Source organism: Lepidochelys kempii, chromosome 1 (assembly GCF_965140285.1).
Source record: "Lepidochelys kempii isolate rLepKem1 chromosome 1, rLepKem1.hap1, whole genome shotgun sequence".
Classification (NCBI taxonomy): Eukaryota; Metazoa; Chordata; order Testudines; family Cheloniidae; genus Lepidochelys; species Lepidochelys kempii.
In genome coordinates this window covers 46,075,353-46,102,701 of record NC_136380.1, presented here as the reverse complement: position 1 = coordinate 46,102,701, position 27,349 = coordinate 46,075,353, and the positions used below count along the sequence as shown (strand labels likewise).

The 27,349-nt window shown below is 42.2% G+C and overlaps 1 protein-coding gene across 5 annotated transcripts in view; it reads left to right on the top strand.

The window, feature by feature from the left end:
- LNX2 (ligand of numb-protein X 2) overlaps positions 1-27,349 on the top strand; it is a 93,814-nt gene that overhangs the window by 21,686 nt on the left and 44,779 nt on the right. For 3 of the 5 annotated variants that reach the window (XM_073340627.2, XM_073340597.2, XM_073340637.1), the window contains exon 2: positions 16,470-16,561. The exons of 1 other annotated variant lie outside the window; for it this stretch is intronic. The gene's annotated coding sequence lies outside the window, so the exon portion shown is untranslated. The remainder of the gene's footprint in view (positions 1-16,469; positions 16,562-27,349) is intronic. One more of the 5 variants, XM_073340607.2, reaches the window with a different exon arrangement.

Below are 27,349 nucleotides of genomic sequence, written 5' to 3'. Positions count from 1 at the left end.
GTACTTCCCTTTCAACAGCACAGTCGACATTTTGCTGACATCCATTCACCAATTCTTGTGTGAATGATTTATTCATGTGCCTATGGATTATTATATCTGCTGCCTTTTACATCATTTAAAATATAGGGTCCAGTCTTCCTAAGTAAAGTGGCTAGTAAAGCTCCAACTGATTTCACTGACAGCACAACTGGACCCATAGCGCCGGGAGCCACCTGGGGAAAATAGGTTGCTTCCTTATTTTGGCAAGAGACATTTTTCAGCAGTCATTACCTGGTGGCCTACGGTTTCTCAGTGTCTGTAGTATGGACTACATCTTAATAGAAAGCTTATGCTCCAATACGTCTGTTAGTCTATAAGGTGCCACAGGACTCTTTGTATCAATTTTTAGTTTATTTTAATGCAGGCAAGCAACTAGATACAAGGAGAGTCATCACCAGTAATTTCACAATGTTGTAATGTACAGGTCCTGACCCAAAAAGAAGTTGTGGGGTAGGGGGTTGCAAGGTTATTGTAGGGGGGTTGTGATACTGCTACCCTTTCTTCTGTGTTGCTGCTGATGGCGGCGGTACCTTCAGAGCTGGGTGGCCAAAGAGCAATGGCTGCTGACCAGGAGCCCAGCTCTGAAGGCAAAGCCACCGCCAGCAGCAGCAGCAGCACAGAAGTAAGGATGGCAAGGTATGGTATTGCCACCCTTACTTCTGCGCTGCTGCCTTCAGAGCTGGGCCCTCGGTCAGCAGCCACCCCTCTCCAGCCACCCAGCTCTGAAGACAGTGCAGATGTAAGGGTGGCAATACTGCGACCCCCTAAAATAACTTTGTGACTCCCCTGCAACTCCCTTTTGGGTCAGGATCTCCAATTTGAGAAACACTGGTCTCCCCCATGAAATCTGTATAGCATAAGGTAAAAGAACTTAAAAGATGAGATTTCACAGAGGGAGACCAGATTTCACAGTCTCTTTTTGATGATTTTTTTGTGGCTGTGAATTTGGTAGGGCCCTAATCATGCTAATCTAATCTGACCTCCTGTACATTGCAAGTCACAGAACCTCACCCATCCATTCCTGAACTAGACCCATAACTTCTGGCTGAGTTACTGAAGTCCTCAAATCTTGATTTAAAGACTTCCAAGTTAAAGAGACTCCACAATTTACTGTAGTTCAAACCAGCAGCTGACCCATGCCCCACGCTGCAGAGGAAGGTAAAACCACCCCAGGGTCTCAGCCAATCAGATCTTGGGGGAAATTCCTTCCCAACCCCAATATGGTGACCAGTTAGACCAAAAGTGGGCAAACTACGGCCCGCAGGCCACATCCGGCCCACGGGACCCTCCTGCCCAGCCCCTGAGCTCCTGGCCCATGAGGCTAGCCCCTGGCCCCACCCACACAGCCTCAGCTCACTGTGTCTCCAGCACAATGCTCTGGGCAGTGGAGCTGTGAGCTCCTGGGACAGCGCAGTTGCAGAGCCCGGCCTGACCAGGCAGGCAGCGCGGTAAGGGGGCAGGACCAGGGGCGGGGGGGGGGGAGTTGGATAGAAGGAAAGGGAGTTCGGGCGTGGTGGTCAGGGGGTGGGGGAGTCAGGGGGCAGGGAATGGGGGCATTGAATGGGGGCAGGGGTCCCGGGGGGCAGTCAGGAAGGAGAGGGGGTTGGATGGGACGGCGAGGGGCAGTCAGGGAGAAGGGATGGTTGGATGGGGCAGGGGTTGGGGGGGGTGGAAGTCAGGGGTGGGGGTTCTGGGGGCGGTCAGGGGACAGGAGTCCCGGGGGTGGGGGGGAGGACGGGGGGACGAGGACGGGGGGGGCGAGGAGCAGGAGGGGGAGGAAATAAGGGGCGGGGTCTGGGCCATGCCTGGCTGTTTGGGGAGGCACAGCTTCCCCTAGCAGGCCCTCAATACAATTTCTGAAACCTGATGCAGCCCTCGGGCCAAAAAGTTTGCCCCGCCCCCAAGTTAGACCCTGGATGTGTGGGTGAGACCCACCAGCTAGACACCTGAGAAGGAGTTCCCTGTAGTAACTCAGAGCCCTCCCAATCTCGTGCCCCATCTCTGGCCATTAGAAGTATTCACTAAAAGCTTTCTGGAGTTGATTTAGTAAAGAATTTCTGTGGATTATAACTGGATACACATAGGCATCAAATGGACTCCACACAGGTGTAAGAGGTCTGCCCTTCCAGATTCTTTTCCATCATCAGAATCTAAATTCCATAGCAAAATAGGCAATGTGGGAATTAGCTTCAGTAAAACACATGGAAGGACTGCTTCCATGTGTTTTAACTTCACCGATTTTACTTCATTGAGGTTCTGTGCAGGCATAGCAGTCCATCCACATGGAGCACAATGGGAGGATCAGGGCCCTAGCTAGGGTGTGGTCTTTGTTTTTTTAAGTTTTTTGCTCTTCAGGTCCTCAATCCTGTAAACAATTAGGCACATACTTGACTTTACTATTCTGATTTTTAAAGTCCCATTGATTTTAAAGACATAACATTAACTGATTTTAATGGGACTACTCCTTGTAGTAAAACTAAGCATACTCCTAGGTGTTTGAAGGATTAAGGCCCAGGTTTTATCGGACTGGGTGTCGCAGGCAAAAGTACCATCCTGGACAAAAATAAGGTAAAGGAATATTTTAAATGAAGGGGTTTAAAATACTATAATACAGTATAATTAAATACAAATTTATTTAAAAAAAAGCCAGTTTTTAAAAGATTAATCAGAAACATAAATAAAAAACGATTTAGTCTAATTTTGAAGTAATTGTTAAACTAGATATTTTGGACTTTAATTTACTTATTTAGTAGAATTTCAGATTTCACATAGAGATTTTTTTCAACTAAGAAGCTGAATATTTAAAGTGTTCATCTATGTAAAAAAATACAAGTCAGTATTTTTACAAGTACTCCTCCTGAAGGTCGAAACAACAGACTGGACTTCTACATAGAGTGCTTCCACCGACGTGCACGGGCTGAAATTGTGGAAAAGCAGCATCACTTGCCCCATAACCTCAGCCATGCAGAACACAATGCCATCCACAGCCTCAGAAACAACTCTGACATCACAATCAAAAGGCTGACAAAGGAGGTGCTGTCATCCTCATGAATAGGTTGGAATATGAACAAGAGGCTGCTAGGCAGCTCTCCAACACCACTTTCTACAAGCCATTACCTTCTGATCCCACTGAGGGTTACCAAAAGAAACTACAGCATTTGCTCAAGAAACTCCCTGAAAAAGCACAAGAACAAATCCGCACAGACACACCCCTGGAACCCCGACCTGAGGCATTCTATCTGCTACCCAAGATCCATAAACCTGGAAATCCTGGACGCCCCATCATCTCAGGCATTGGCACCCTGACAGCAGGATTGTCTGGCTATGTAGACTCCCTCCTCAGGCCCTACGCTACGAGCACTCCCAGCTATCTTCGAGACACCACTGACTTCCTGAGGAAACTACAGTCCATCGGTGATCTTCCTGAAAACACCATCCTAGCCACTATGGATGTAGAAGCCCTCTACACCAGAATTCCACACAAAGATGGACTACAAGCCGTCAGGAACAGTATCCCCGATAATGTCACAGCAAACCTGATGGCTGAACTTTGTGACTTTGTCCTCACAAGTCCATAACTATTTCACATTTGAGGACAATGTATACCTTCAAATCAGCGGCACTGCTATGGGTACCCACATGGCCACACAGTATTCCAACATTTTTATGGCTGACTTAGAACAACGCTTCCTCAGCTCTCGTCCCCTAATGCCCCTACTTTACTTGTGCTACATTGATGACATCTTCATCATCTGGACCCATGGAAAAGAAGCCCTTGAGGAATTCCACCATGATTTCAAAAGTTTCCATCCCACCATCAACCTCAGCCTGGATCAGTCCACACAAGAGATCCACTTCCTGGACACTACGGTGCTAATAAGCGATGGTCACATAAACACCACCCTATACCGGAAACCTACTGACCGCTATTCCTACCTACATGCCTCCAGCTTTCACCCAGACCACACCACACGATCCATCGTCTACAGCCAAGCTCTACGATACAACCGCATTTGCTCCAATCCCTCAGACAGAGACAAACACCTACAAGATCTCTATCAAGCATTCTTACAACTACAATACTCACCTGCTGAAGTGAAGAAACAAATTGACAGAGCCAGAAGAGTACCCAGAAGTCACCTACTACAGGACAGGCCCAACAAAGATAATAACAGAACGCCACTAGCCATCACCTTCAGCCCCCAACTAAAACCTCTCCAACTCATCATCAAGGATCTACAACCTATCCTGAAGGATGACCCATCGCTCTCACAAATCTTGGGAGACAGGCCAGTCCTTGCCTACAGACAGCCCCCCAACCTGAAGCAAATACTCACCAGCAACCACGCACCACACAACAGAACCACTAACCCAGGAACCTATCCTTGCAACAAAGCCCGTTGCCAACTGTGTTCACATATCTATTCAGGGGACACCATCATAGGGCCTAATCACATCAGCCACACTATCAGAGGCTTGTTCACCTGCACATCTACCAATGTGATATATGCCATCATGTGCCAGCAATGCCCCTCTGCCATGTACATTGGCCAAACTGGACAGTCTCTACGTAAAAGAATAAATGGACACAAATCAGATGCCAAGAATTATAACATTCATAAACCAGTCAGAGAACACTTCAATCTCTCTGGTCACTTGATTTCAGACCTAAAGGTTGCAATATTAGAACAAAAAGACTTCAAAAACAGACTCCAATGAGAGACTGCTGAATTGGAATTAATTTGCAAACTGGATACAATTAATTTAGGCTTGAATAGAGACTGGGAGTGGATGTGTCATTACACAAAGTAAAACTATTTCCCTATGTTTATTTCCCCCAACCCCCACTGCTCCTCGGATGTTCCTGTTAACTGCTGGAAATGGCCCACCTTGATTATCACTACAAAAGGTTTTCTCGCCCCCCCCCCCCCCGCTGGTAATAGCTCGTCGTAAGTGATCACTCTCCTTACAGTGTGTATGATAACACCCACTTTTTCATGTTCTGTGTGTATATAAATCTCCTCACTGTATTTTCCACTGAACGCATCCAATGAAGTGAGCTGTAGCTCACGAAAGCTTATGCTCAAATAAATTGGTTAGTCTCTAAGGTGCCACTAGTACTCCTTTTCTTTTTGAGAATATAGACTAACACGGCTGCTACTCTGAGACAAGTCAGTCTTTGTTCATGCCTATTGTGGGAACAACAAAAGCTGACATTCAAAATAAGTATGTAAATGGTCCCTGTTATACTAGCAATCAGTATTGCTACAGAGGGTCCTTTAAGACTGTGGAGGGGAGTCTATCATATTCCGGGGCGGGGAGAGGGTGGGAGGTTCTGCAAACACAGATTTAGGAAACAACAATAGAGAGAGGAAGTGGGTGGTCCTGGAATTGCATTTTGTGATTTGAAGAAGATGTACGCAGCTAACTCTGTGGAAGCCTCACATCTGGAACCTTGAAGTGTTGGCAGGGCAATCCTCTTCTTTCTCTGGCCAGTGAGAGAGAATCCTCGGAAATGTAGCCCCAGAATTGCTGTGATTTTTTCTGGCCTTCCTATTGGGTCATGCTGGGGAAGGATATAGGAGTTAAACCACCTCCTTCCCACAGAACTGTGACTGAAGCTGCTGATATTCTTTGTACCGGACACAGTCAGAACTCTACTTGGTTAGAGTACCCCACAAACTTCTGATCTCTAGAGAGACTGAAAACTCAGCAGGAACCTTTTGGAAGAAGAAACTCTGGGGGCATTTTGTTTGTGTTTGGACTTGATTACAAGACTGTTGTTTGTTTGGGACTTTGCAACAAGACCTCTGAGGAGAGTCTTAGTTCTCTAGAAAATGCCCATCCCTAAGAAGAATTGTATTGCTTGTTTTTAAAATAGCTTGATAGACGTAACGTCTGGGTGACATTCCCTTGCAGTCTATTTAACATCCATACATAAACAAAATGGAAATGTTTCAACCAAACTATACTCCTCCATCAGGGTTTGCAGTGGCTGGATGTATCCTGGACGATGAAGTGTTAAGGTCATTTTCAGAAACTATCCCATGAGTGCAGGTATATAAGTACAGATGGACAATGTGATGTTCACAGGGAATCTATCGTGTGTACTACAAGAAGTGCTGAGAGCGTTGTTAGGACAGCATGATATCTCTGGTCAACCCTATTCATAGGTGTGGCAAATTCAAATTTTTTTGTAATTTTTGATGATATTGATTATTTTTAAGCATTTTTTCCTTATTTTTTTCTATTTAAATTTTCACAACTGTGGGAAATTGAGGGGGCAGGAACAGGACCAGACAATAATTATTTAATGACATTAGAAACTGAGATTCAAGAAGTTAAAGCTTTATAAGCATTAAAACACAAAATTGTCAACATTGCACCTCAAAACATACAAAATAAATATCCTTAAATCAAACTCTTAAGTTTTCAAGCAGCATTTTTCTTACTTTGGCTATCTATAAATTTTGATTATTGGTAGAAATATTTTTTTTAATCAGTGTGTGTGGATATGGTGAATGCAACATTTACGGACATACACAACTAAAAATTAAATCCTTCCAAGCAGGGTTGCCAACTTTCTAATGGCACAAAACCGAACACCCTGGCCCTGCCCCTTCCACAAGGCCCTGCCCCCTGCTCACTACATTCCCCCTCCCTCCCTCACTTTTACTGGGGTGGGGCAGGGGCTTGGGGTACCAGAGGGGGTGAGGGTTCCGACTGGGGGTGTCAGATCTGGGGTAGGAGGGGTGGGGCCAAGGAATTTGGCATGCGGGAGGGGTGTGGGTTGAGGCAGGGGGTTGGGGTGCAGGGGGGTGTGAGGGCTCTGGACTGGGGGACGGGCTCTGGGCTGAGACGAGGGATGAGGGGTTTGTGGTGCAGGAGGGGGCTCCAGGTTTGGGGGGGCTCAGAGCTGCAGCAGGGGCTTGGGGTGCAGGAGGGGGTACAGGCTCTGGGCTTGGGGTGCAGACTCTGGGGTGGAGCCGGGAATGAGGGCTTTGGGGTGCAGGAGGCGGTCTCCGGCTGGGGGGTCTCAGGACTGGGGCACTGGGTTGGGGCACGGGTTTGGGGCTTACCTTGTGTGGCTCCCAGTCAGCAGCACAGCAGGGCTGAGGCAGGCTGCCTGCCTGTCCTGACACCGCGTTATGCGTGCCCTGGAAGTGGCCAATAGGTCCAACACTAGTAGGCGGGGGGGCAGGAGGCTTTGCGCCCGTGGCCCCCACGCCTAGGAGCCGGACCTGCTGGCTGCTTTCGGAGTGCAGTGCTGTGCCAGGACAGGTGGGGACTAGCCTGCCTTAGTGCCGCAGCACTGCTGAGCGGACGTTTAATGGCCTGGTCGGTGGTGCTGACTGGAGCCACTGGGGTCTCTTTTTGACCGGGTGTTCCGGTCGAAAACCGGATACCTGGTCACCCGGTCACCCTACCTACCTATTGATCTGAATATTTTATTAGATTTGCTAATGATAGCATCAAAAGGTGCATGAGAGAGAGAATATAAGTGCCGTGTGATTAGTTTTGTGACAGTGCAGCCAGTGTGGTTGAAAAATCTTATTTTATGTGGTAACAAATGGCTGTTTGGTACATGGTTCAGTCTTTCTGTCAGTAAGCTCAGACAGAAGGTATGTCAGAGATTACATTACCTATATTATTTAAATTGTTTTGAAGCAACCACTTTCTGTTTGTATTTAGCAGCTGGGAAGGTGACTGTTGTTTTGTCATCCTCATAAAGTAAGGTTGAATACCTTTGGAATTTGCCTAGACGTTTGTTTGGGAGAAACCCAAGTTCATGAAAATCTCTGAAGAGTATAGACAGGATATTGACTGTTTGCCAGAAGGTAACAAATATTAATTTGAACTGGTGTGCAGAAGAATTACTTCACATATTTAAGCTGGCAATGATACTTGTTTCTGTACAGTGGAATTCACATTAAATTGCTGAAGCTATTGAAGTGTGGAAGAAGCTTGAAAAACGTTTTTGATCAGTCTTTAATATAGTCTAATTTTCTACTCACAACAGAATTTTGATTGTTCATAAACAAGCCTCAGAGTTTTACTGCTCTGCATCTTGAGGATTTTAGTAATATTAAATTTGTGGAGAATTATTTAAAATTGAGTAAATATTGCCTAGTTTTTCCATTTTGATAACTGACATTATTTTCTTCTCTTAAAAACAAAATTATAAGAAACTAATTGAGTTCATGTGCCATGAGGATAATTTGATTTTCAAACAAAATTCACTTGTTACACTGGAAAGATGAAGAATGTCATGTACATATGAAAGATAGCTGGCATTAACTGAATAGACAGTGTGGTACATGATCACTCTATGTTCATTATTGCTGTTTGGCAGGTTGCTTAAAGGAATAACAGGAGGTTACATAAAAGTAGAAGATGGAGGAAATGGAAGAGACAGGGAGAGACCAAGGCTAAAAGACCAAAGTGGACAAGTACTGGAGTGATGTAGTTTATATAGCCTTGGTAGATGATATTCATAGACTGAGATGCCTTGTAGAAACACCCAGCAGAAAAGGAATTCACCCAGGCCATTTTTCTAGTGAGGCTAGAAAATGATCAGTGTTTGAGACCTCCTGTGTCCATTCACTTAAGCAGAGTTTCTTGGAGTTCCCAATGGATAAATAATGGGGACAAGTCACGAACACAGAACAATCTGAATAATTTGGTGAGCTGCATGCAGTTAAACAGCATGTGTTTTAATATGGACAAATGCAAGGGTGTACATTTAGGAACAAGGAATGTAGGCCATAGTTACAGGATGTATCCTGGAAATCAGGGACTCTGAAAGTACTTAGGGGTCATTATAAGTAGTCAACTGAACATGAGCTTCCAGTGCAGTTCTGTGGCAAAAAGGTCTAACACACTCCTTGGATATAGAAGCAGGGGAATATTGAAGAGGAGTAGAGAGATGGTATTACTTCTGTATATGACATCGATGAGACAACTACTGGAATGCAGTGTCCAGTTCTGGTGTTAATGCTTTAAAAAGATGTTGGGGAAAGCTAGAGGAGGTTCAGAAAAGAGCTACAAAAATGATTTGTGGTCTGGAAAACCTGTTTTACAATTACAGACTTAAAGAGTTATTTCTTCCTTTTTCCAGAGAGACAGTTAAGATCTGACTTGATCAGTCAGTAAGTACCTACACAGGGAGAAGATATCTGATACCAAACTTACTTAAACTAGTAGACAAAGGCATAAGATCCAGTGGCTGGAAGTTTAAGATCGAATTGGAAACAAGATCCAACTTTTAAAAGTCTGGGTAATTTTACCACTGGAAGAGGTTACCAGAGCAAGTAGTACATTCAGCATCTCTTTATCTACATAGTCTTTAAATTCAGTGCCTTTCTGAAAGCGGTTTAGCCACAAATTATTGGGCTCAGTAGTATTCCCTTACATTCTTACAAGAATAATTTCCTCTACTTACAGGAATTACTTTTGGTTTGTGTTATGTAGAAGTTCAGTTAGTGGTCTCATCTCGCCTTAAAATGTATGGATCTGTGCAATCCTCCATTAGGCATTCGTAGCCAATGCATTTTAAACTCTTGTAAATGTTGCAAGAAATGGGCAAATAAACCATAACATTTCACAATGGGGGAAAAATTCACAATTTTAAAAAATGATTACCTTTCTTTTTGTCTTAGAAGGTTTATTGCAATGCAGTTAATACAGCTGGGTAAGTGCAGGACTCTGGATAACGGCCCACAACACAGTGAGTTAATATGAAAGAAAAGGACACAAGGACTGAGATTTTGTTAACTTTTGGTATCAGTAAACATAAATAGCAGATGCCTGTAAGTATAGATTTCACTATTAGATCAGGAATTGTTACATATAAAACATAACATGCTAATTAATTATTTTAAGTAGAGACCTAGTTTAGTAGAGACACTGCTGGAAACAGTAGTTAATGTTACCATTTGTATTTGGAAATGGCTGACCTACAGTGGATGGGCAGAGAGCTAATTATATGTAAAAATGTTTATATCATCCCAGGGTGGCTGATAGAAGAGGACAGGTGGGACCAGAGATCCCTAGGCATTCCTTTAGAAAGTGGCAGTAGATGTCCTGGCATAGCAATGGGGGGAGGGATAGCTCAGTGATTTGAGCATTGGCCTGCTAAACCCAGGGTTGTGAGTTCAATCCTTGAGGGGGCCATTTAGGGATCTGGGGAAAAAATTGGGGATTGGTCCTGCTTTGAGCAGAGGGTTGGACTAGATGACCTCCTGAGATCCCTTCCAACCCTGATAGTCTATGATTCTATGTGACTACAGTGACAAGCCACAGAGGCTTATCTTGGTATCTATGTGTCTGTAAGGAAATGCTTTTAGTCTAGTCAACAACATTTCAGTGGAGACTGTTGCGCCTGAAGTTCCCATTCAGTTTTAAATTATGCATGCCCCATAGCACGTATAAATGAATGTTTTGTATGAGGCTGTTAGAGAGGGAGATGGATGGCTTATAAATTGAGATGTTATTCTGTTTCGTGTTCGGCCAAATTGAGTTTGATAGCTGAGAGTAGGAGCACAAAGTTATTTGAGTTTTGTGAATGCAAGAAGGAATATCAATGGAAGAACCACAGTTTTTACCACAGAAAAATCCAAAGGTAGAAAAAGGAGGGATTGCCTTGATTGTATTTTGCTTTGTTTTCTTAGCTTGCTAAAGGCTGATTCTTTTCAGCTTTCATAAAGATTGCAGAAGTTGAAAGGAAGCTTTTCCCATATAAAGAAAAAGGTTGAGGAATTGTAAAATGAGTTAAATATTTCCATTTAAGATCCTACAAAGTGGCTTATATGGGATGTGTATGGTGCTCTGGAAAGGGGAAGTAGTAAAAAACAGCTACGTTCTTCCATACATTAGTGCTCCCTGTTCTGGATCCATCTTTCTTTTCTCTCCTTCTCTTTAAACCCTCTAGTGTGGCGGGATAGCCTACAGAAATTATTGCAGTGCTAGGTCACGGAGTCACCCCTGTGTACACCCCTATCGAAGGGCAGAAAAGAGTAGAAGAAAGAAAGCCCTAGCTGTCTACCTCCTCCCTTCATTTATAGCAGAGGGAGCTTTCCTGTTTCACCCTTGATACCTCAAGGGAGCTTCCACTCCCAGTTGGTTTGGAGAAGGTAAGCTCTTTGGGGAAGAGACCATGTGTGTATATATATAAGATGCACCATTGTATGTAAGACCGTCATCACTAATTGAAGGACAAAGTCTCCTTAACACCTTCCATGTCCCTTCTATTATCTTGTGGGAGTGCAGGGATGACACTCTCAGCCCAACAAGCCCTTGTATTTAACTTTGACGGCTCCAGAGCTCAGCCAGGGAGATATTGTATCTGGACCGTGTAGGTCGTTTTTACTAGCCAGGAAGGAACCAGCACCCTTGGTTATGACACACCCTCCAATGTCATTCCTATGAGCCTTTGTCAAGCTGGAAGGAAAAAGTGGAACCACTTTTGTGTTACTTTAATCATTACATGACAGCTGTTGAGAGGGAAGTACCCCCTCAGCATAGAGACCAGACTATGCTCCTGAGTGTCCCCAAAAGTCCGTAGAAGCAACCCCAAGAGGCTGAATTTGAGCCCTTTAGAACCAGAGCATATTTTCTACTGTTTGGCATTTGTTAATAAAGTGAACTAAAGAATCAGAAATAAGCATGTATCTTTAAAGGAGATAGTAAATGTCATCTTTAGAAGCCTATTGCATTTATTATACATTTTTTCTATGTACAGCACAGTGTTTATTATAATTGTGACATATTAAACTGGAAAAGAGGGAATATTGAAGTTCAAAAATGAAATATTCAGCATTATAAAAATAGTGGCTGATGTAGTAGGAGGTAATAGTTTGTAGTTAATAGCTGTGCTAATATGCAATATATCTAGTGTTAAAAATACAAAACAGACTTCTGTGAGAGAGACTGAAGCAACAAAAGCAGAGTAATTTTCAGGTGTAAGGCTGGCTTTCCATGCTGAATTCTTCCATTGTGACTAGATGTTATAACACAAATGATACTTAAGATCAAACTGTCCTGAGATATTTTCATCACCTACGCAAAGTTGTGGGAGAATTTTAATATCACTTTTGTGATTAATCTCCTGTTTTAATAATAGGGTTTGTTTTTTTTAAATAAAAAAGGGTGCAGAGAAGGAAAACAGACATTAAATGTTCTTGGACCATTATTTTGTCAGGCCAGGTATAATTGGGTCCTTGATGGACTGGATGGCCTAGTGGTTAATGCACACCCAGCCTTCGGAGCTGTGGTAAGGGAGCCTGGGCCTGCCCCCTCTAAAGGGTTGTGACCATAGGAGTATCAGCAGTGTTTGGCCTCCAAAGGGGCTCTCTGAGCTATCCTCCCTGGTCACTTCCTACTGCCGCTTTCCTCCTTCAGCTTCTGGTCCCGGATAAGGGAAAAAAAGAAAATTAAAAAGAAACCAAACCGTGAGCCCTAACTGGGCTCAGCATACAGTCCTGCTTCTTCAGGAAGGCTTCTCCGGCCCCTTTGTCAGGAGCCTTCACACTATCCTCAGACTCCCTTTCTGTGCTAGGTTGCTCCATTTTCAACCCTGTCTCCAGTTGCAGCATGTTCTGCAGGGGGGAGGGGCTACCTGGGCCCTGCAGCGGGGTGGGACTACCAGGGCCCAGTACTGTCCTTTAACCCTTTCCAGCCCAGTGTGGAGTTTGTATACTCCATCACACTAGGCTTTACGTAATATTGTTAATACAGTGGCTCAGAAATATGCTGTCCATGATTTACAGCTAATATGCATGAGGTATTATGGCACTGTTCTTGCTATCTGTGATACATACATGCTCTTGATGTGTCTTTAAAATGCTGCATATTACATATCATGATGCTATTTCATTACATGTTCATGAGAACTTGTAGGCCAAGTTTCTGCTTGAAGCTAATTTTAGCATCTGATTTATTTTTTGAAAAAAGACATATTAAATACAGATCCTTTAACCATTGGCAGGTGCCACTCTAGTTTAGTGGAACTCTAGCTATTGAGGCTGGACTAGCATCATACAGCGTTATGAGATCAGATGTGTTTACTTGCTTTAAATAAATCAAAGCCTGTGTTACACTCCAGTAGTTACAGAGGGGGCTGGTCCTATTTTAATTACCCACTGGTGTATTCACTTATACCAGCATGCTGACAACCTTTTCCCTTGAAGTTCACTGTCGTCATGTGATATCCTCTTTCTCCATTGGGAACAACAATGTATGTTCTTCTTTTCCTTCATATTGTGCAGGTATGTTTATACTTCTGTCAAAATTCTGAAATGAAAGGGTAAAAATATGTGACTAAAAAAGATTAAGGAAGGGTACTGGCATGCTTTATGTTCACAGGTTTTGCAATACATCCTCTCTGCTGTCTGCCTCTCTGTCTGCAGAGGATTTGTAAGAAATCCTACCTGGGTGTTTCCTATGTTCTGTTCTGCATTTTTGAAGAAATTGTGCTTCAGAGGTTGGACTTACAATTAGATAATCTATGTTAGAACCAGTGATGTGCCTGACAAACAAGAATTACAGGAAATATTTTCAAATGCTGCATGTTTCAAATGCACAAAATATTCAGACAAGATGTAACATCTACACAAATCTGATCTGTCTCAAATTAGCTGTTTTATGCCCTTTTATTTCATTTTGAAAAAATATGTACTTTTGAAGATGCCTTCCTAAATTATTAGGTTCTGCATGTTGTTGTATTTTACAGGATAATCTTGCTGGACAGTTTGGTCAGTAATCTGAATTTAGATTCTAAGAACAGGAGACCGTTTTGGTAATTTTCACAAGATATATTTTTAAGATCAGAGAATTCTAGCCACTCTGGTTTGAAAAATCCAAGTTTCTTTAAAAAAACTGTGTGTGTGTGTGTGTGTATATATATATATATAATATAATTTAGGAAGCCAAAAAGAGATTTCTAGCACCTTGTAGTAAGAAAAGAGTGGGGGACACAGGGAGGGAAGGACGGTAATATGCAATAGGAAACTATGCTTATAATAAGCCATAAGTGAAGGTTAACATACATTCTGGCCCAAAATAAAAAGTCAACTTTCTCCTTTGTCAAGGCTACTTGTTTTATTTATAGATCCATGTGATTTGTATTAGGACTTGGGTAGGGAATTAAGTCTTTAAACATAAGATCGCTTTGGTCTCCTAGGATACATACAGTAATAGCTATATAGTTATCCATAAGGTTTCACGGTAGCCAGCATAGAAATATTGTTAAACTTTAATTTAGTAATTTGAGCTACTTTATGAAGAAAGGTTTTGATTTCATTTGTTTTCTGTCCATTGCAAAATAAATACAAAAATTTGATGTGAAGAATCACCTCCTAAAAACTTCACTCAAAATGATGCACTACTAAATTAAAAAGAAAAGTAAATCAAGACATTTTGAAACAAAGCTGCATTCCTCTATTATTTAGTTTTCTTTTTTTCTAATTCTGTTCATCTTACAGAACTTCCTGCTAGTAAAAATTACCCAATCAATATCTCCTAGCTTTGTATTTTGAAGCAATCATATTTGATATTTTCAAATGGAGATCCTTGCAGAAGATAATACTGTTATTCCTTTTGATGCAAGCAGCCAAAATTTGGAGTTTTATCACAAAACTTTTGTGGGTTATTTCTGTTAAGCAGAGAACTTGATGATGGAGTCAGGTATTTCTTTGATGCAATCCTGTTTTATTTACAAATAAAACAAAGTACTGTTTTCCTGGACAAAGTGGAAATCAAACTGCATACAGTTTCTTTGCTCCCAGTTCCAAACTTCTGTCCAGATAGCACTCTTCTCCAAAGCTCTCTTAGCTTTTTCTCAGGGACATGCTGCAAGTGCTCCTCTGAGGCTTCCTTATTGCCTTCTCTGTCTCATTCTGAGGTAAAAAGAAAAGGAGTACTTGTGGCACCCTAGAGACTAACCAATTTATTTGAGTATAAGCTTTCGTGAGCTACAGCTCACTTCATCGGCTGCTACTCTGAAACCTGTCATTCTGAGGTGTTTCTGGTGCTTCTGTGTCACACACACCTGTGATCCAATCAATCCCTTGCCCCTGCGTTTATCAGACCTGTGGGAAACCCCTTGGCCCCTGCAACTGCCCAGGCTTGCGTTCAGTCTAGTCCTTGTTCAATGGTTTTCCATTGTTTTAACTATCACTAAACTAAGGAGCATTTTGACATGGAAGAAACTACAGAAAAATAAAATGGCCAAGAGTGTGTCTGGGAGCTTTACAATTAGCATCATTTGTTTATTAAACTTAATGTGATGCAACAATAATCGTATTAATAATTCATGTGGAACAATACTTTATAGTGAAATCATCACATTTATGGTCTCCAAAAGATAGCCCAAGTGAAATGTATTTGAGCCATCATGTTAATTCTCTATCCTGTTGCCTTTTCCATACAAAACTCCCATTTGAAGTCCAGGAGTCCCAACACAGAAAAACTATGAGATCAGGCCTTGAACTGTAACAATCTCACAGATCATATCATACTCAAATTAAGAATGAAAAAAATACTGACTCTATTAATTAGTCTACATGAGAAAGTTGCACTTGTTTAACTTAGATCATTTTTAAAAAAAGCTTTAGTGAAACCAATGCAAAATCGTGTATAGACAATTATATTTTAATAATGCTTTATTTCCTTTTATCTTAAGTCAGAAAGGAATTGACTTAAGCTAAACTGAGATGAAATTCTTCAAAACAAGTGTCTACACAGGATTTTGCAGTGGTTTAAAATCACGCCCTTTAGTTAAACTGGTCTGTGTAGACAGCCCGCAAGTCTGTGTGTTTCCGATGTCCTCAGTTTTGAAGCTCCCAAATGGAAGTGGCTTGGCTAGAAGGGGCTTTTTAGTACAGTACGCTATTCTTCTGTTGTAGAGTGTTTCTAGTCTGTAGACAAGACCCAAGATCATTCAACTAAAGTCCTTTTCAGAATCCCTGGATTTTTTTTCCTAACCACAGGTGGAATAAGTTCTGTTCACGCTGCCTTAGCTGAATAGTCATTAGAGAGAGGGCTGGTTCTCTGACCCTTTTTTTTTAATTAAATGTCTTCTAATATACTACAAGTGAGAGTAAGGTATTCTACCACAAAGTGTTCTTAGTTATGTTACTGATTAAATGAAATTGTGTATTCTTGATGGACAAAGGTGGGTTTTACATCTCTAGTTCTTAGATGGTTAATTTTAAAGTGCAATGTTAATTTTTGGTTTCCAGAGCTACTAAAATTCAGGGTTTTTTGTTTTTTACTTTTAAAAGTGTGGCAATCCTTTAAGAACATTTTCCAAAAGGTTAGTGTTATTTCTGCTGAACCTTAACTCTGGGTTAACAAAGTTCGACCTGCAAATTAATTATCATAAAGCTGATGACTGACAGCCTATGAGACTGAAGTTCTCTGTCTCTTCACAGAACAGGAACAGTTTGGGCAGCAGCAATGCAGATTTCCTCATACTGCCTGCCAACATGCCTTAAATCTGACCAGGAAGAGGCCACCTAGAAGGGTGAGAATTGAAAGTAGTTAATTTTCCATAATCAGTTACTATGTGGCTTTTTTTTTTTTTTTTTTTTTGCTAGCGAGGCTGTCATTTGTGGGTGAATTGTGTGGAAAGACTCCACTTGTCCTTTGGGGACTGGAGTGAGACTCATGTCACACAAGGTACTGAGTTTCTGTGAGATGGTGGCAGCCCTGAGTCACTACCAGATCTGGATTTTTGAAAAAGTAATCTACCGCTGAAAAGCTCCATTCCCATTTCTAATCTGCACTGCATTCACACTGAGATCTTGATAGACATGCAAAATATTACTTTGTGTAGGTATCTTATTTGTTACAAAAAGATTTTGGAACATTTAGCTTGGGATGGGGAGAAAATTCTATAGACTTTAGAAAGAAGTATGAGTTAGAATTTTATCTTTATGCCAACCTACCCTGTCAAGAAAAGTTTGAATTTCCAACCCTGTGTGTCTTACGTGCACATAGGCAGGTTATTTCCAATGATAGAATGTAATTTCTTAAAGAACTGCTTTCAGAAGTATTGCATCCTGTAGTACCATGCTTCAAGACCATAATCATGAGTACCCAAAGTAGGTCTGGAAGTTGTGACATAGCCCTTAGGAACTGGGCAAATAGCATAGGGGGAGTATAGTCCAAAGTATCCTTGTTAGAATCTGCAGTGCCAAATTTAAGAATGCCTAGAAGACTATAGGAGGAAGGAGGAAAGGGCTGACTGCTTCCCCATATTATTGACTGTCTTCACGCATTCTCTCTCTGTCATTGGAGCATTGACCAAGAATTTCAAATATGCATGCATGAAGTTAGGCTTTTTAAATAAGTGGCCTGATTTTTCAAGTGCTGAGGAGCCAGCAGTTCCCAGTGAAGTAAAAGGGAGCTGCAGGGACCTTGGCACTTCTGAAAATCCAGCAGTTTATTTAGGATCTTAAACATGGTTTCAGGCTCCTAACCGTAGGCATCCATTTTTTAACATCTTGGCTTCTGTCTTTTTTGGCTGACATTCAATGTAAATGTTATCATAGCATGATACATCCCTCATTTGCTAACTCTGCAGCTGTAATCCAAATTAGAGCCCCTTGATTTTTCCCAGTTAGATTTTTTTTCCATATTTAGTTGTGGGATGAAGTACTTGTCCATATCTGTTGCGTGCATGAACCAGGGTGGGTGAGGTAATATTTTTTTATTGGACCAACTTCTGCTGGTGAAAGAGACAGGCTTTTGAGCTACACAGAGCTCTTCTTCAGGTTTGGAGAAGAACTCTATGTAGCTGAAAAGCTTGTCTCTCTCACCAACAGAAGTTGGTCCAATAACAGATATTACCTCATCCACCTGGACTCTCTAATATCCTAAGAACCGACACGGCTACAACAACACCACTTTTATGAACCAGTAATTAGGTGAAATTATTTTAGTGTTTTGCATTAGTACTTATTACTCATTTTTGTAATTCACTTTTTTCTCTGGTTTTCCTAAAACTTGTTATGGCTTTTGTACATCTGTATGAAATGAAGTCTGACTACTATTTAATTACAAAGTAGTAATTTTCACTTTCATGCTCATGTTCTATTGTGTCTTTAAGTTTTAACCACAAAAAAAGAGCTAGACTTCCAAGAAAAGTGAACAGAGATGTTGCTGGCATGTAGGACTGATTATTCTTTCCTTCTGTGTCCAGTGTTTTGAAAATTGGGCTTTCCTTCCATGTGATCAAGTGGAAACAAGTTATTTAACATCTGGCTCCAGACTGCCATGCAAGTTTAAGAGTAAACCTAGAATGTGTATCAGAATCTGTTCTGTTAAGTTGCTGTATTATGGTAACACTGTACATCTTTGCTCACAGTTACACTTGAACCCTCTACTGCAGTGGTTTTCAAACTGCAGGTCGTGACCCAGTACAAGGTCACGGATTGGAAGGGATTGGGTCACGGCAGCTCTGATCCGCACGGCTGACTGGGCCGTTAAAAGTCCCATCTGCGGTGCTGCCCAGCTAAGGCAGGCTAGTTCCTACCTGTTCTGACACCATGCTGTGCCCCGGAAGCAGCCAGCAGCAGGTCCAGCTACTAGGCGGGAGGGGCCCCATGGGGCTCCATGCACTGCCCCCACCCCAAGCACCGGCTCTGCACTCCCATTGGCTGGGAACCAGCCAATGGGAGCTGGGGGGCTCAGGGCCTGTGGGCGAGAGCTGCGCAGAGCCACTTGCGTGCCTCCACCTAGGAGCTGGACCTGCTGCTGGCCACTTCTGGGGTACAGTGCGGTCACGGTGCCAGGACACGCAGGAAGCCTGCCTTAGCTGCGCCGCTGCCTGGGAGTTGCCTGAGGTAAGCCCACACCCCAACCCCACGCCCCAATCCCCTGCCCCAGCCCTGACCCCCCCCCCAAACCCGGAGCCCCCTCCTGCACTCCAAACCCCTCATCCCTGGCCCCAGCCCAGAGCCCCCCTCCATACCCTGAACCACTCATTGCCAGCCCCACCCCAGAGCCTGCTCCCCCAGCCCAGAGCCCCCCTCCCACACCCTGAACCACTCATTGCCAGCCCCACCCCGCAGCCCTCACCCCTTCATCCCCAGCTCCGTTGGGTCATAGGCATTAACAATTTTCTTCAACTGGGTCACAAGAAAAAAAGTTTGAAAACCACTGCTCTACTGTATTTCAATAACCTCTTGCTGAAATACAGAAATACTTTGTTCCCAAGAACACTCTTGTAGGATACAAGGGATGTACTGTACTGGACAAACTTCCCAGTCCAGTGTATGTACTGTTTAACTTACTACATACCATGGAGAGAACCTTGCTGTTCTGTGGATCCTGATGACCCCAGGATTACTATTTATTTTAATTGCAACCGGCCAAGATGGTGACTGGAATAGGATTTTAAGGGTGTAGAACTAAAAAGCTTTAAGACATAGAATGGATATGGAAATGGATTTAAGAAAAACAGTTTTATCCAACAAATGCTCCTTAAAAGTCTCTCTAATTCCACGGCCATGAAATGTGCTTACAAAGACTGGAGTAAGAAAGTGTATTATGCCCAGTTTTTGACTGATACAAATGCAATGTTATCTTAATTTGTATATTCTTTGTCTCTTTTGGATATATCCACACAGAGATTTAATTTCTGTGTGAATTCTATTCTTAAAATCCTGGATGGGGTAGGGGTGTTTGTGTGTAAATATATATATATATATATATATATATATATATATATATATATATATATATATATATATATATGTAAAGAGCTGTTTATCTTTCTAAACACAACATTTAATTAAAAGAAAGTTTTATGGGTGTCTCATAATATTCACTAAATGTAGCAAGTTGTGGGGAAGGGATAACTCAGTGGTTTGAGCATTGTCCTGCTAAACCCAGGAGTTGTGAGTTCAATCCTTGAGGGGGCCATTTGGGAGCTGGGGCAAAAATTGGGGATTGGTCCTGCTTTGAGCAGGGGGTTGGACTAGATGACCTCCTGAGGTCCCTTCCAACCCTGGTATTCTATGATTCTAAGTTACTACTGAGTAGATTGGATAGATTTATATCAGATATGTGTTAGACCTTAGTTCCTCCTGTGATGCTGACACATTGGGCAGTCCAGTTCCTTCACTGATTACAGTCGCTTGTTAATTGTAGTAGTTCTTCCCAGGTGATGCCACCGCATTCAATATTCTCTGTCACTGTTTTCTGCCAGTTCTTCCTTGGCCTTGCTCATTTTCTCTGTTCTTTCTCGGGTACCCAGTTCAATGCTTACTTAGCATGTCTCCCATCTTCCATACAGTGTACATGTCCCAACCATCTGAGCCTTCTTTCACAAGTTGCAAGTTATTACTGTATAGATTTGTATCACATAAGTATCTGTTTATTTTAAGTGTTGTATTTTTGTCCTTAGAATTTCTTTTGCATGCAATAAAGATTTTTACTTAAAACTAGGTGGTATAAGAATGTCCAGTTACTCATAACCAGGGCATCCAGTGTTTTCCATGGCATTCTGGATTTAAATTTTGCAGAAAGGTCTGTAGTTTCTGTAGCATACCAACTGCTAAAACCTGTGACATTCTGAAACTTCTGTGGTGCTTTGAAGTGAATGGAAAATCATTCAGAAGAACTAAAAACCAAGGAAAACCAGAGGCTGCATTGTGAATTCCTCATGAGTGGACCCCAGCTCTTGTGCAGAGCCCTGTTGACTTTAGTGAGGCTCTGTGCAGGAGACATCCATCCGGTGCAGGTTTGGGACCTAAAGTGGGGCCAGTCCTGCTCCCATTGAAACCAATGACAAACCTTGCATTGACTTTAGAGGTGCTGGGTTGGGCCATTGTCAGGGGATGTCTTGATACAGATTTCTAATTTATTTTTCCTCTCTTGTCTGTTCATGCACTATTTTACTATATGAACTTGGTTATATTACAGCAACACCCATTTGGTATGTCTTCACTGCAGTTAACTCGCTTGATCTGCACCTGGGTCTGAGCACTTCAGTTGATCTAACTCAGGTGTGACCAACCACCATCTAGAGGTTTGTCTTTATTGCAGTGTTAACTCAGATGTTACCCCAACTTAAATCCCATCCACACATTAAAACCTCATAACTTCAGTGTGTTGGTAGTTTTTAACTTGAGTTGACTGATCCACCAGGGCATGTAGCACAACTCATTAGCTCTAATACAATCACACTGTGCTGCAGACTAGATGGAATAACTCTGCAGTTAATACAGTCATTCTGTGCAACTCAAATGCTAATTTTCAGCTCTTACTTGACGTAGGCTAATTAGAGTATAGATAAGTCTGCCATGAAAACATAAGAAGGTAAATTTATTTTTTAAGAGCTGCCTCCATCCTGGTAATATTTACCGTGCCCTGGGAATAAGTAAATAGTCTCCAGATCTCTGGAGAAGCATTCCTTTGTTATGACTGTAGGCCAGTTTAAGTGCTTGCTAGTGATGGCCTTTAGCCAGTTGATGCAAGTGACTGAAGCTTCAAGTCCCCCAGGATGCCTTTTGTTCCCTTTCTATAACCCCTCACACTTCTCCCTCATAGCATAAAGTGCCTTACGCTTTGCGGTTGGAAGTATTTCCTGCACTTCTCTGAGAATGTTTGGTAACCTATGATATATTGATTCCCCCTGCCTGTTGACGGAGAGCTATGGCCTTCCTTTTCCCTGCCAAGGGCTGAGCCATTTGTAAAAACTATCTCCTTGCTTTATCTCAAGAGTCCATCCTTCACACCAAGAAGAGTGGGCAGAACCAAGAGTTCCCACCTGTCCGGTTTAGATCTCCTTAGAAATTCTCCATTTTAGATAAGTGTTCTTTTACATTTGATCATATATTTTACCCAGTTTCCTTATCCTTTTACTGAGCCAAAGAGCTTGTTACTGAGCATAATCTGCCTCACAAAATAATTTCAACTCCCACTGCCATCCAGACTTTGACTGACTGGCAGAGAAGGGGAAGCCAAAAAGGAGGTAGGTGTCTGTCATGGAAGGTGGTGTAAGTTTGTCTGAAGGGTCAGGTTTCCTGTTTCTGCCTACAGACACCCTAAAAACTCTTACTCTGGAATCTACTTCCACTGGGGGAACTTGCAGGTAGCAATTGATTCTTTCTTTCCCCCCCACCCTCCCTTTATTTTCTGCCTGTTTTGGGTTCACCTCTTGTGGCTGCTGAGACCTTGACCCTCTCTCCAGGGTAGCTCCAAGATAGTTATCTCCTTGGGGATGTCTTCATTTAGACCCTTAGGATACTGATGTGATGGGGGCTTGCTCTCCAATTAAGACACCTCTCAAGCAAGATGAAAAGGGAATATAGCCACACTTCACTTTTTATTTCTTTCACCTGCCTCTGACTTTTAAAAATCTATATAATTTAATCAAATCATGTCTTTTGTATGTTACATTCTGGGTAGCCAGGAGCCCATTATGTTTAATGTAGTTAAAGTTGTTCTGCTTTTCTGTGGAAGCTGTCATTTGGGAACAGGATACATGGGAATGGGCTTTATAGAAGGTTTAGCTTCTTGATTGATGGCTTTCTGCTGTTTTAATCTCTCCAAACAGAAAGGGCAACCCAAATGTGAAAAGCTGTTAGATAGATTGTCTTGTAGAAAATAAATGCATGGATAAGCAACATTTTCACTCTCTGCCTCCCTCTGCAATTCAGTCAATCAGTAGGAAAGAAGCGGTCTGGCTAATTATCCCCTTGCTGTTAATTTCTTGACTGCAGGCATACTAATTTTTTTTTCTCAGACATAAAATCCTACCGCTTACAGTGATGTTAATCAAAGGTTGTGTTGGTGCTTTTCTATACTTTGGAGAAAAGCCATGTTTAGCTGAATTACTTAAGCTTGGGGAAATTGTTTTTTCAACTAAGAGAGCAATCAGGTTATTTAAATTTTGCAGTCTTGTACCAAAAAAAAAAAAAAAAAGCTTTGTTTTTAAAACAAACAATTTTTGGTCTCAGACTTGGTGAACGTATAATCCTGAATCATTTTTTTTCCTTATTAGATGAAATTGAGTCTGTTATTTCAAAAGTAATGTACTTTACTCTTCTTCCTGATAGAACACAGCACAGTGCTGAAGAGAGGGGAAAAAATCACCTACTAGTTTCATCTGTCTGAAGTATAATGGTGACACATCCATAGGTCCCTCTGGTATACACTCTGTGTTTATGGCAAGTTTGTGTGTTATTTTCATGGTATAATAGAAGCCATGGGTAAGGTCTGTAAAGTTCTGCATATTTATTTTGGCATTATGGCATATGATTATTATGGCCACAGAATAGCCAGCTTGGCTTTTGATATCCTGACTATTACACTGTAATGTGGGTTTTGAACCTGGGAGTCATAAGCAAGGGTTCACAACCATTTCCCTTTCTTCCTGGTTAATGGGAGGGAGCTCCCATAATTTTTTTGTGTTGTAGCATGGGGTCTCAATACAGGTATGAAAAAGATAGAAACCCATTGCTCCTTGAATGTTTACGGTCTTAGTTTGAACTCTTACATCCTTGTTTTGATGTGATTTTTTTTAATGTAAAGAATTTTTAAACTCTTGTGGATCCTGAATATATGTCCAACTATGACTACTGGTATGTAGAACATCTCTTGGGGTTCTGTACTTCTCTCTAGTTCTTTATGCATTTTCAGAATATTCTGCCATTATTTAAAGGCTTTGAGATAATATTTCACTGTTATGCAGATGACACCAAAATATATTTGTATTTTATGTCTGATTCTGGTATGCAGGTTTGCTTTGCTTTTTAAGTTGATCTACTGAAATTCAATATTTGACAGCAACAGATGGTCATTGTCTTTAATATAGTTCAGGTCATTCTGCTGTTAATTTGGTCCAAAGCACTAGTGTAAAGTACCTTGGGCCTGCTTTTCTAGAAAACTTTGATATTTTAGACTGAACTTTTACTCTATACAACTACAATATTTTGTTTTGAGTTTTCAATAACAGAGCCTGGATAGAGCATTTGTTTTCTATAAATGGCGTAAAAACTTGTTCATGCTTTAAGTACAAATGTGCTGACTGTTTTTTATTTATAAAGTACTGTATGTTGGCCTTCTTCTTGTTTCTGTACGTATTTTCTCCAGTGTGTCCAGAATGCAGCTATTAGGTTTCTTGTGTGAGTCAAATTTGCTTCTCATATTACCCCTGTGCCAGAATCCCTATATTATGTCCTTGCTCGGCAATGAGTTAGTTTTAAATTTCTAAGAAGTCCTGCATGTGTTAGAACAATTTTGTCTGAGTTTCTTGCTCCCTGCCTCAGTCAGGAGTGGGTGAAGTAGGTTCTGAAAGGGAGGAGAGAGAACACATAATTTTGGTGATTGTCACTAAGTGGGGTTTGGTGTTTTTGCATCAAATAGACAAAGTGTTAAAAAAAATAACTTGGTGTTCCCTGCTTTCACACCATTGTTTATTCTACTGTACATCTTGGTTTCTCTTTTCCTCCAACTTTTTGAGGGTCTCTTGCTCGGTCTAAATTTTCCACATCTAATAAATATATAAATATATGTGTGTGTGTGTGTGTCTTAAATTAAAGATTTATCTTCTTTGATCTCTCCTTTTCTTTGAGTCGGAGACTTATCTGATGTAGTCTCTGTATGTGTTATAAGGAGCTTGGCGTTTCATTGAAGAGTCCTATGAGGTACCAGTCCTCATCTCTCCTGTTTCCATTCAGATTTGTTTGACTAGAGTAAGTCTACTGCAAGCTCCTGAGCCAAAAATGAGTGTTCCCACTAAATGGGTTGTGGAAGGTGGCCACTTGATGATTTTTGCACACTTTGAACAAATACTTCTGGCTAAATATTTGGTCTTTTGTAGTTGCTGCCCGGTTTAATAGGGTTCCTTTCTGGCACCTTCCAAGCTACTTTCATGTAGAGCAGGAGGGGCAAACTTTTTGGCCTGAGGGCAGCATCTGGGTATGGAAATTGTATGGTGGGCCATGAATGCTCATGAAATTGGGGGTTGGGGTGTGGCAGGGGGGTTGAGGTGGGGGGGGTGAGGGCTCCGGCTGGAGGTACAGGCTCTGGTATGGGGCCAGGGATGAAGGGTTTGGGGTGCAGGAGGTAGCTGCGGGCTGGAGATGGAACAGAGGGGTTCAGAGTATGGGAGTGGTCTCCAGGCTGTGAGTCAGGGTATTGGGGTGTGGGAGGGGGTACAAGCTCTGGGCTGGGGGTGCAGGTTCCAGGGTAGAGCCAGAAATGAGGGGTTCAGGGTATGGAAGGGGTTCCAGACTGGGGCAGGGGGTGAGTCATGGGAGGAGGTTGGGGTGCAGACTCTAGGTAGCACTTACCTAAAGCAGCTCCTGGAAGCAGCAGCACGTCCCCCTTCTGGCTCTTACGCAGAGGCGCAGTGCCAGCCAGGCCGCTCTGCACAGTGTCCCATCCACAGGCACCACCCCTGCAGCTCCCATTGGCCACAGTTCCTGGCCAATGGGAGCTGCAGGGCCTGCGGACGGGGCAGCGCGCAGAGCCGCGTGGCTGCCCCTGTGTGTAGGAGCTGGAGGGGGACGTGTCGCTGCTTCCAGAAGCCACATGGAGCCACAGCACGCGCGGAGTGGGGCAAGCCCCAGACCCCACTCCCTGGCTAGAGCCCAGAGCAGGGCAAGCCCCTGACCCTGCTCCCCGGCGGGAGCTCGAAGGTCGGATTAAAAGGTCTGACAGGCTGGATGCAGCCCGCGGGCCATAGTTTGCCCACCCCTGATTTAGAGTGTACCTGCTTCTCCTTCCCGTGCATCTTTTCCTTTAGTTGATAGGATCACTACTTGGATCCTATCAGTCTAGACAAGTGGATCACAGAATGTAAAGTTACAATGATATTGCATTGATCCAATTATTCCAGAGTCTTAGCTTTTTATAAGAAAACATACAGCAGGTGTCCTTGCAAGAGACCTCTGTTTAAAGGAGCTGCTGTAATTAAAGCCTGTAGCTCTTTGTTACTATGGAAACGTAGCACACCACAAATATGAAATGCAAGTTTCCGTAGTGTTGACTCTTCCATAATCTGCATTCACCAGATTTAGGTGATCCTTCATTTGTTACCCAGTAAAACTGCCTTCCTGCTGAAGTAGCTAAAAGTACTTTTCCTAGAGATGTGACTTATTTAAAAACCTTAAAACTGAATTCCTGAAGCATAAAAACAAAAGCATTGTCTGCAGTATGTTCCTGAAATTTTCTGAAGTCGATGCACTGTCCAAATGCAGTCTACTATGAGCACAGATTTAATTGTAAAGTATAATTATTATATGGGCATTGTTTTTATGGAAAGTAGATACTTAGAGTAGGTGGAAAAGACAATGTAAATCGATGACAGTAGTTTGAGCCCAGCATTGTTTGGTTCTGGTATAATTCTGGCCATATACAAAACTTACCATTGGGATGTAATTTTATTTGCTTGAATACAAAAGGCCTGCTTATTCTTGTGAACTTAATATTTTAATTTTCCTGGATACGATAGGGCTGAACGTCAGTCTGAAAATGTGCATGTTGGATAAAAAGACCTTTAACAGAAATCTGCCAGGGCTTTGGTCAGCACTTCTGCCTCTCCAGCAAAGTTATTGATTTTTGACTTACCAGACACCTTCCTGTGGCATCATAGCATTTTAATAGTTTATATCCTACAAAAAATTTGACAATGGTTAAGCTGCTGGTGTGCTGAGACCACAACCTATCATGCTGACCAATATTGTCCCATTGTTTCCTTATACTGCCCAGTCACTTTATCTGTATCCATTTGTTGTATATTTTCTTATACTTACTCTTTGGGGGCAGGGACTGTCTTTTTCTTCTGTGATTGTACTGCACCTAGCACAATGGGGTCCTGGGCCATGACTGGGGCTCCTATGCTCCATACAAATAATAATAATTAGTAATAATAAATACCCAAAGTTAGAATTGGGATAAACTTTTAGTATTTTCAGAGTAAAATCTTACAGGATTACTTTAAAATTACTTTTAAAATCTGTTTTCCTGCATATGAATATAATGAAGCCCCAGATATCTGAATCATTAATACAGCCCTTATAAAGCCATCAGAGTATTGTTTCTAGTTCTGCTTCATTTACATGGGTATTTTTACTGTATATTTTCAATAATTAAAACAGAAGCTGTACCTGCTGAGTCGGCTGACAGGCAATGTAGGCAGTGGGAATTGACATGGAGCACTGCTCTTATTCTATAGCACCTATCAAGGTTCCTTCCCCACTCTGAACTCTAGGGTACAGATGTGGGGGCCTCCATGAAAACCTCCTAAGCTTACTTTTACCAGCTTAGGTTAAAACTTCCCCAAGGTACAAACTAT